Below are 11,199 nucleotides of genomic sequence, written 5' to 3' on the forward strand. Positions count from 1 at the left end.
ATACTAATTGTTTAAAGTATCAAATTGGATTTTTGTTGAATAAAAATATTTCAAATGCGACTGTAGCTTTTGTTCACCCAAAACTTTGTCTTCAAAATAAGGGTGCGTCTTATATTCCGAAAAATACGGTAGATAAAAATGCAGTGTTGAAAAATTTGATAGGCCGATCACTAATGCCTAATAACAAGTATGATTAAATGTTTCATGTAGTTATCAGCTATTTTTTCGTTTTTTCTGCGAATCTTGAAGGAAGAAAATTAACTATATGTTGGCTATATGAATTAAAAGAAACAAAATAACATTTTAACATCATATTTCTATTCTTCGTGTTTCATCAACTGAAAAACAGTCTTCTGTGAGCAGTAAAATATGCCATTTTAATATAGTGTCATATATATTCTGATTTTGCTTTTCATAACCTAGATCGCTTGAAAGAAATTGAAAACTTGTGTAAATAACAGTTGCTGTGATATTTTGATAAACGCCTGACGTAAGGCCGTAATAATTTCATGCCATTGGCATGAATTATTAATCAATGCATATAATGTATTTTTAAATTAAATTCCGAAGGTAGTGAATGTCACAGTCACATATACTAAGCATAATTTATCTGATACCGTTTACGATATAATATAACGTTTATAATATAACTAGCCTGTACTGGGAGCTATCACAGTATCACTAGTATTATCAGCAATACTCGTAGCAGTAGTAACGCTAACAGTTTGTTAGGGTAGGAGTAAGAAGACGAGCGAAGCGGTGAAAAGGTGAGGCTTCAGTTAGAAACTAAGTCTAGTCCTTATTTATTGTTTACTTTCATTATTAGAGCTGACAGTACTAGTGGGGCGAAGATATTAAAATTACATTATAATATTGATACTTAATTAACAGGTGTTTGGCATTTTGTAGTTTGTAGGAAATATATAATTACCTAAGGGCTAGTCTACTTGTAAGTTGTAGTTTTCCTACTAGTATTAATAACAATACAATTAGACTTAGACTTAAATCCAAGTCTAATTGTATTGTTGTTAGTATTACTGTCACAGAATCAGTATCATAAAAGATAATTTTATTTGACCTTCTTACCTCATAAAATAGTCAAAGGCTCAATGTTTATCAAATCATTGACATGTTCCAATGCACCTACTACTTGAGAAGGTGTTCAAAACTGTGGATAATATGTTCAGAATATATTAAACAATACTTAGTATTATTACAAAGGCTAAACCCATGGCTGTCTGTGGCTTATTGCATTAATAGTTTACTCCATTAATTAAAGTAAGGATGGATGTGCAAAAACAGTCTTTAAAGATCAAATAGTCCCTTTTTGTCAGTTTGTCATGTTTTGGAGAATTCTATGTGTTGAGTTCATCATGTCTGATGAACAACTTAACAAGAGTCCAAATTGCCATCTTCAAAACTAGGTACAAGGCAGGAGTAGTCTATATGAAATTATTCGTCAGTATGTCAGCACTGCCTAAAGTTTGGCTACAACTTCCCATTAAGTTGTACAGTTTGGTGTATTGCAAGCTTAATGTTTTAGAATGCTCCACTACATTCTACCTTAAATAATATTTTAAATTTGTTTCACATTTAAACCAACTCATAAATTGTTGAAGTAAAATGGCATATGTGTGTGAGGTATTCAGTTTTATATAAGTAATAAACAGCATGTGATGCATGAGAAAAGGAAACAAACAACACCTCATGTTAATCACAAATCTAAATGTTTTTATAATTTATGTTTTTTTTTAATTTATTAATTAACATTTGGCATACAAGTGTGGTGTCTGTCTCACACGTGTGAACCCAATAAAAAGTTAAAATAGACTGTGGGCCAGAGAGAGAAAAGAAACATCTGCAGGTAATATAAATTCATATTCTGTAGTGAAGCACAGTGTGGGAAAAGAAAAACTGAAATATGGAGCAACATGTACACAACTATACGTTATGAGAGACATTTAATTTATCAAGTAATGCAAAATATAACTACTTATGCAATAAAATTTAAAATGATGAAAAATACAAAATAAAAAGATTCTTTACATGACAGTATACAGAGGAATGCAGTCTGTCGTGCAGTGTAAAATTTAGCATAAAGATCAACATATGTTAATTTTGGTGAATTATTAGAATAATTATTCTAACAAACACTGGTACGTGGGTGTTCTAGTTTGTCAGTGACTCCTCAACTTGTAGCCATGTGGTATTCATGTACATTGATATCCATCAGGTAGTTACAAATATCTTCAAAATGTAAGTTCCAGCAGTGTTATGCAGAGTAATATTATGAACAGAAAATAAATGTTAAAAGTGAACAAGTAAAACAAACTCTTTGTTCATAAGCAGTGTTAGTTGTGAACTGAATTGGCCAACTTTGTATTGTGCTTTGTCTTCTTACTGCTGCTTTGATAGAGAGGAATCTCTTAAAGCATCTGCATAGGACAAGGACTGAATAAAAAATAATGTGCATTTGCATAGGAAGAGGAAGATAAGAAGTCTGAGAAGATTAAGGATGAGTTTCAGGAGTTGGTTGATAATGTGAAAATCCTTAAGAAAGACATTTATGCATAGAAGAAAACTGTGCCATGAACCAAATTCAATGAAAATCTGTGCTCTCAAAAACAGTTTGTTGATTTATTTTTGTTTCTTGTCAGCTGTGATTATGTTCAGTTAAAGGCTACTTGACAGTGTTTAGAAATAAATTGCTAACTCATAATTTGTGTTAAAATTTAGAATCCAACTGTATGATTATAACATTTTAATACCAGAGAAATTATTGATGTAGTCTTGTGCTATTTTACTGTTGGGTAAAAGTTATTTTTTTAGTGATTTATTCAGTTTATGTTTATTTTAGTAAGAAGATAAATAAATATAGACATTTGGTGTGGTACATAATGCCATTTGGGAAATACTAATTTGCAAAAAATGTCAGCAGCTCTAGTGAAGGCATTTATGTCTTTCTTGAAAAGTGCTAATGTTTTATTACTCCTGTGCTTAGATGCATCCTGTGAAGTTATTTGTCCCTGTACTTGAATGCATTCAATCAAGTTGGGACATTTCATAAAAGCTTTTAGTATATTTTGCTGATTGAATTGTTCTCTCTTTTTATCATTGCTCGTTTATTCTCATGCTTTTACTGCATCAGACATTTAGCTTCGTAATTTATAAATGCACATTATGGTGGATTTAAGTTACAGTAGCTTAAACAAAAATGTTATCTTATGTATGTATATAAGTTCATAATTTACTTTCTGGGGCGACAGAATATAATTAATACTTAAATGTGTTTTTTCTTTTAATTTATTAGTGTCCCTTGTTTAGATTGATTGATGTTAGTCCAATTGGGATGCTTACAAATATTTTAACTTAAGTTTTTGATGAATAATTTTGTAATGTTCATATCAACGTGTAGTATAGTGGAATACCAGAAAACTAAATTTTGCAGAAAATGTTAATGTTGACAGAAACATGTTGTGTAGAATAAATCAGACTCAGAACAGTGAAAGAAAAATTATTGGGCACAGAGTTGTTTTACGCAAAACTATAGCAACATTCTCTATTAGTTTTAACAACAAGATGTTAGAAGTCTTGGCTTTACAACTTACTGTTCAGCACTTAAGTATTTAAAACCAGTCCACCCCACTGTTGATATTTGTTACAGTATGCTGGAACACAGGAGAATAATTTTTCACAATAAGGATTGGGAGAATTGTTTGATAATGGACTTCAGAAGGGTAAAATATCATGTTGATTCAATATCCTCTAACCATAGTTACTCATCTCAAAGATCAAACCAATCCACTTCAGTCCGAGTAACACAATAGCCTGAATAGGTAAACATAAGCTTTAGATTGACCCCTGTGTTGTGTAACCTGCTTGAAATTGGGATTAACATGAGGTATAGTCAGAGTCCATTATCCTTACAAGGACACTAATTGATCACACAAATGCTTGCATCAAACATTTGATAATTTTGACTTAATATATCTAAATAAAGAGAGTATATTAATTTAATAGTTAAGGAAGGATAAAATTTTGGCAGGCCCTTTTTATATCCTGAATTTACTTAATAGCTAAATCTAAGAATCTAGCTAGCTCAGCTCCAATGTTCTTAAATAACTTTTGTAAACTATACAAAGAAAACCCAATGAAACATACATATCATTCAAATAATGGAAACTTTTTTTCATTACATGTAACAATGAGTAGCCAACTTAAAATGAAAAAAAATTGTGAATTTTTAGTATGATGTGACTCAAGTGACATATATAAGAATGTAAACAAAGTGAATAAATACAAAACTAGGTCTGTTTAGATTATAAGCTCAAGCTATTTGTTTGTTCACTTTTGTCATTGCTCATTTTAAACATCAACAAGATTTTAACTTGCCAAAACACCTGTTACTATAGGAAGTAAGTACATTTTGACATTTTTTATGTGAAATGTATAGTTATAAGTGTGATGAAAGAACAAAACCTAGCCTATTGCTTTAGGAAGTAAATACATTTTATAATTTATTTGGTAAATTGTATAATTTTTATTTGATCAAAGAATAAAATGTAAACTTTTGTTTTGTAAATTGAACCTGTAATTGCAATAAATACTTGTTGCCATAATTAAATTTAAAACTGAAATTTGATAATTAACTATTGAAATAATTCACAGTCATTTCTTATTGATGGTCTACAGTTAAACTTTTTTCATTAATTTACAGTAAGATATAAAGTCCTGGTCTACAAGATGCCATCAGCACATCTTACACTGAAGGAGGAGGAAGTTATACGACTTGTGTTAGAATTCTTGGGTAATCGTGAATTAAATATTTCTCAGCTTTCCTTAGAAAGGGAAGCAGGCGTTATTAATGGTACATTTTCTGACGATGTTCTCTTTCTCCGTCAGCTCATTCTAGATGGTCAATGGGATGATGTGCTGAAGTTTATCCAGCCGCTTGAGGGCGTGGAATCATTTGATTCCAGTCAGTTTCGATATATTGTCCTGAAGCACAAATACATTGAGCTACTTTGTATACGATCAGAAGTTGGCCTATTTCAGAATATTGATATAGCTGTTGAAGAAGTTGTGAAATGTCTGAATGAGTTAGAAAAATATTGCCCAACAAAAGAGGATTACAACAATTTTTGTCTTTTGCTCACACTTCCTCGATTATCTGATCACTTTGATTATAAGAATTGGAACCCTAGCAATGCAAGAGTAAACTGTTTCAAGGCTGTCTACCCACTTGTTGAGAAGTTTCTTCCTTTGGATAAAAAAGGAAGTGAAGCTGAAGAAACAGCAACAGGTGATCGTTTGATTCAGTTGGTTATCAAAGGAATACTATATGAATCTTGTGTGGAATTTTGTCAACAGCGAGCGACTTCAGCTTCTTCTGATACTTATGAAATGCATTTTGCTCATGTTTTAAATGGAACAGGGTTTAGTGACTCAGATCTTAGTCTTCTATCATGGTTACAATACATTCCACCAGAAACATTTTCTTATCCTTTTGAACAAAAAACTCTGAATGTAGATGTGGAGCAACTTGAAAAACCTGGACTTGAAGCATCTTGGTCAGAACAAATTCTGGTTACTCCAATCAAACCCAAGATCTTTCCTCATTCGGCTACCCCATTTACCAGACTACGGACATCTGACATAATGTCTCGTTCACTAACCCCTAACTTGGATGTTGTGGGACTTGGAAGGAACATCATGGCATTCTCCATGAGTGACATGTCAGCTATGTCAAAATCATTTGCAGGGTTTCACTTAACAGGGAAAAAAGCAGTAAATACATCTGTAGACAGATTGTTTGAAGGTGGGGATGTTTTTAGTGCTAGTGTAACTGATCTTCATACTATTCCAGAAGCTTCTTCTAAGGATCACTCTTTACTGTATCCTTCAGGTAAAAAAGTGATTCAAGCACATCAAAAGGAAAAGATAATAAATCTGAAGTAATTACTCAAAAAGCTGATGAAAAAATAATAAGACGAGAAATCTCCCATGACAGTTCAAAAGAATCGTCTTCTGTTCCTCCTCTTCACATAAACAGAACTGATTTAAGTAAAAGTTCAAAATCAGGGGAAAATACTAACTGTAACGAATCTGATAGCTCATTGTCCAGTGAACACAAAAATTCAGATCTCTGGAAGGAATTTCAGCGACAGAAACAACACCTTTTAGATCAACTTGAGAGTCAAGAAAAACAACGAACAGAACTTCTTCAAGAGTTTAATGCTGGTAATGTCTCAGAAGAAAACCATATGATTGGAAATAGTCCAGAAATTATGCAGCCAAGAATCCAGAGCCAATTAGAAGAAAATTTTTTGACACCAGTTAGTCTCTCTGGTCAGAATCAATACCCTTATAAAGAACAACTAACTACTAGCACTCCAAAATCTATGGGTTCCTGGAGTACCACTCCTTTGCCGCAGTCATCTCCAGTTTTACCAAAACAGGATGCTTCAGGTACAGTGAGCACTCCTGTATCTGGATGGACTAAAGCACCTGTTGCTAAAGATTTAAGGCCCACAATGGATAATCCAAGCATAGCTACAACATCACCAAGTATTGTAGATGATGCTCAGTACTCACCTGTCCCAGTAGGGTAAGTTATATATAGATGTAGTTTTATATTTTACAAAAAATGATCTACTTAATCAAAAGACTAATGTGTTTACTTGGTCTAAAAAAGTAACCTTTACCTACTATACTTCAATTCAGAATTACACTAAACATTAGATTCAACTTCAAAATATGTCTTATTAAAGTAATGTTAAATTGTATCAGTTACCTTAGCATTAAAAATATGTAGTTCATGTATCATATAAATAGTGTATTGACAAGAATTTTCCATACCGATTGCTTTATACAAAATGTTATAACACAAGATTATTAAATATTGTTAATTTAAAAAGGGGAATAGGGATATACAAAAAATACAGAAACAAAACAGGTAACTTAAAGTGAAAATGCAATTGTAAAAAAGTAAACAAACAAGCTTAAGGTTTGAGACATAGTGTTGACATTATTTACTCAAGCTACAAATCCCTATTTTGACCTCCTAAATATTACAGCTTTTAGACATACATTGTAAGCCTCAGGAAATAGTATTTTAATCTATATCTACTCATGTATTTACAGTTCAAAACCTGTCTGGATAGATTCATGAATTATTCAGTTAATCTCATAACACTTACATAGAAAATGAAATTAAAGAAGAAGTTACACATTTCAGTTGTTGGAACATGTTTGTTGAATGAGAGTTGTAAACATTACAGCATGCATAGGCTTTTATATGGGCCACACCTATGGTGAATGAAAAACCATGTAGAAAATTTGTTAAATAAGCTTTAGCTTCGAAGTAATGTTATAAAAGAGTGTGAAATATTAAAAAACTATATTTGTATTTTCAGAAATGTTTATTAGATATCTCTTATTATTTTTAAAGCTTGAGAATTTAAATAGTTTGTGAAAGTTGGAAAATGTGAAACAAAGTATTTTTGTAGGAAATTACCAAGTAATTAATGACTATAATGGACACTGATGTTTTATTAATCTTAACAGTTAACTGCATATTCCTATAGTTCAACAAGTATACCTCAAAACACTGAGGTTTCATTTTATTTCTAAAATGTAGGTGTTTTGTCAGACTTCTTCAATTGAGAATAGGAGAATCATGCTTGAACATACTTTATATGTTTTGGGTCTGTAGATTATGTCAGATTGACAAGTGTGATCAAGTAATTTCAAACAGCTGTCTTATAGAGTTGTGCTTTTATTTTAACTTTCTTGATATTGTTCTAATTCAGTAGTATTAGTTTTAAATTCCACCTCGTATTCATAAGAATTTATGTTTTTAACATGTATATTAGTAATTATTTAACAGTACCTAAGTTTGTGTTAGTAACTCATCATCTTAAAAGTGTTATTGTTTGTGCATGTGTGAGCTAGTGCTTGAAAACATTGATTTTAGCAGCATAGAGACCATTGTTTCAGTTCACATTGCTTCAGCACCTTTTTTAAAAAAAGCCCATTCTTTCAGGTCACATCTTATTTTCCTGAAGGTCGAGTCGTTCATTCTGTCCATTAGTACATGTAACAGGATGGTGATGTTGTAAATTTTCAAATGAATAATATCTATTTGCTGAATTAATTATTGAAAGGGACGAGTCAAAACATTTTTGAAGTATTTTTGGTATTCTGTAATGGTATATGAAATTAATACATTTCTTTCCAGTTTTGCTTCAACTTTTCATGATCATTAAGAAAATTATGCTTAAAAGCTGTGTTATCTTTTATTTGTCAGTTTCAGCTTGTTGGCAGAATAAGAACATCTGCAGATACCTGAATAATGTGATGCTCAAGTTTCTGTGGTGTCATGAGAATTGCTTAATGTGTTTGTTAGGAAGCTAATACATTCATGACAACTTTACATGCTTTAAAATAATATAATGCAGTAATCTGTTTGGGGGATTTGATGAACCATGGCAAATAATGCCATTCTCAGTTTTAAAAAAGACTAGTTTTTGAAGAGTTTATCCCTTTAAAGGTACATATGTCATTAGATAATCATAAGTTCATGTTCAGCTCACTCAAGTGGAACTCAAATTCTATTCACAAAGGTTATTAACATGTAGGACCTTAACTCTTATATGTAGGTGTAAGTAACCCACAGGCAATGTAACTGCCTGACCACAAGATTAAGACTTGTTTTTAGCCATAAAAGGCAGCCGAAAGAAAATTGTGGCATTAAGAAAATTCCTGCTTTGTCGATTTGAGTGATGCTTTTGTTTAGAATGAGATAGTACATTTCACTTCTTGATCAATTTGTATGTACATGTAAGTGGTACATACTAGAAATTTATAAAGGTTTATTGAAGCTATCTGTTCAGTATTGATTTAAAAAAATGCACATTTCTTCTTCACAGATATAAAGCTAGACTTTGTGAATTAGTTGCTTTTATGGTTTCTAAGCATAAGTTAGCAAATTGATTGTATGATTAGTACTTAGTATAACTGAAGAGCAACTGATTGCAGAATTTTTTTTTCAATGTAATAGAGGTTGTAATAAAATTTCTCGCTAAAGTAGGTCACTATTGCACTGTATTTGTGTTGGTGAACTCCACCCTTCTTGTTCAGCCTTATTTATTATGTTTTTCTTTTCTGCTCCAGTATTAATTTAAAAAAAAACAAATAAAACTGGTTACTACTCCCACATAAGGAAGAGCTGTCATTACATTACGTTGGTGTGTATGTAGTCTGAAACTGACTTGACACCAAAGGCAAAATAGGAAAATTTTAAAATACTTCTTGAGTGAAAATTTTCTAAATGATAAATTTATCAAAACATGGAATACAATCAGTTTACCTTATTTTCATTAAAACAATTATTTTTGATGGAGGTTCTTTTTTATTCTTAAACAACTTGGCACCTGAAGAAGTACAAACTAGATTAAAACTTTTGTTTTTAAATGTCGTGCCTGAAGAACAGTTATGAATTTGCTTTAAAGCTTGTGAATGGTAACTCTGAAATTACTGAATTGTTTGTATAATATTTGTTATGGATGGTGCCCATGTATTGCATCATAATGAGTAATTTTATGTTTTTTGTCTGTTATAACTCTCATTGTAACTGATGAAAACAATTGGATAAAATCATGCTTTTTTGTAAAACACATAAAGGACTCTAGCAGCAAATAATGGGATTAATTTCAATATTGGTAGTATTTCTGTGTAAGTTTTTCTATGTTACTAGAGGTCCTGTAGCCAGTAAAGTCAAGGACCCACAAGCAACTTGGTGGATAGATAGCTCAGAAAACTGATGGCATAAAAAATTTAGGTTTTATATATACATATATATCGTGCATTTAGTATATCTGCAATAATTGTTTGTTTATTGAATTTCCTTTGTTTTTTTGTTCTTATACTGCTTACATTTGTGTAGTACATAAATTTTATTATCATCTTAATAATCTTGTGATGTGTAAATATAATTCTTGAAGTTGTATGTGATTAGCTACTTAAAATGTGCAGGAGTGGACAATTACTTTGTTTGACTTCCCTGGGATGTTTAGTATGGCAAAATACCATATTTGACCAAATATAATGTGCCCCTGAATATTATGAAAGGTTAAATTGAAGAAATTATTTTTTACACATTAGTTGTACAAAATTTATTGAATAGTTTCTAAATACAGTAAGCAACTATTGACATATTAAACATTTTTGGAAATCTTTCATTGAAATTTATTTTTACATGTCAATTTTAAAAAATTTATTGAAAGAGTTATACATGGTAATAGACTAAGCTAATCATTCATCTTCACATAAATTTTGTCATCACTAGAATTGTTGCTATATTTGGATTTGCTTCCTTGAACTTTTGCTTCATCATCTTCTGATTCCACAGTATGTCATCATCTATCCTATTCATTTTATTGGATATACAACATTTTTTGGAACCTTTAATGATTATTTCTGCTGAGATTGACTGCCAAGCTTCTATGTCCCATTTGTGTAACAACAGTACAGAGGGTTTTTAATCTTTCCAGTTGGAGTGAGTGCAAGATTTCCAGATAGCAACCACTCATTGCATTTCTTTTTTTATACAATCCTTAAAAGGCTTATTTACTACCACATCAAGCACTTGAAATTGTGATGTTATTTCTCCAGGAATGATAACAAGATTGGTGTTCATTTTTTGTTGTTGTTCGTTTACACCTTCTGTCAAATGACCCCAATATGCATCCAGACCAAGCATGCTTGGTTTAATGAAAAGAGCAATTTTTCTTCTCCCCTCAAACCCATTTAAGCCAGTCTTGAACTAAATTTGCATTCCTCTATCCCTTGATTTGAGCATGAATGATTACACCTGGAGGAAAATTTTCCTTTGGCAAAATTTTCATCTTTAAAACAATTTTTGGAGGTAGTTTTTGTCTTATCTGCTAAAACTCATCACCATATACAACTTTTACCCGTTGTTCTAACAACGTTAAGACGGCTTATTGACTTCTTGAGAAGAATTCTAAGAAGAAAGTAAACCTACAGACATCGGTCTTGTTTAACAAAATCTGCCATATATATATGTGTATACACACACACACACACACACACACACACACACACACACACACATATATATATATATATATATATATATTATTACTTCCTTTCCAGACTACCGTAGCTGTACCGGAC

At 31.4% G+C, this 11,199-nt stretch overlaps 1 pseudogene; it reads left to right on the forward strand.

Annotated features, from left to right (window-relative positions):
• The first annotated feature begins 497 nt into the window (after positions 1-497).
• LOC106461791 overlaps positions 498-11,199 on the forward strand; it is a 45,834-nt pseudogene continuing 35,132 nt past the window's right edge.

The sequence above is a fragment of the Limulus polyphemus genome, unplaced genomic scaffold (assembly GCF_000517525.1).
Source record: "Limulus polyphemus unplaced genomic scaffold, Limulus_polyphemus-2.1.2 Scaffold1032, whole genome shotgun sequence".
NCBI lineage: Eukaryota > Metazoa > Arthropoda > Merostomata > Xiphosura > Limulidae > Limulus > Limulus polyphemus.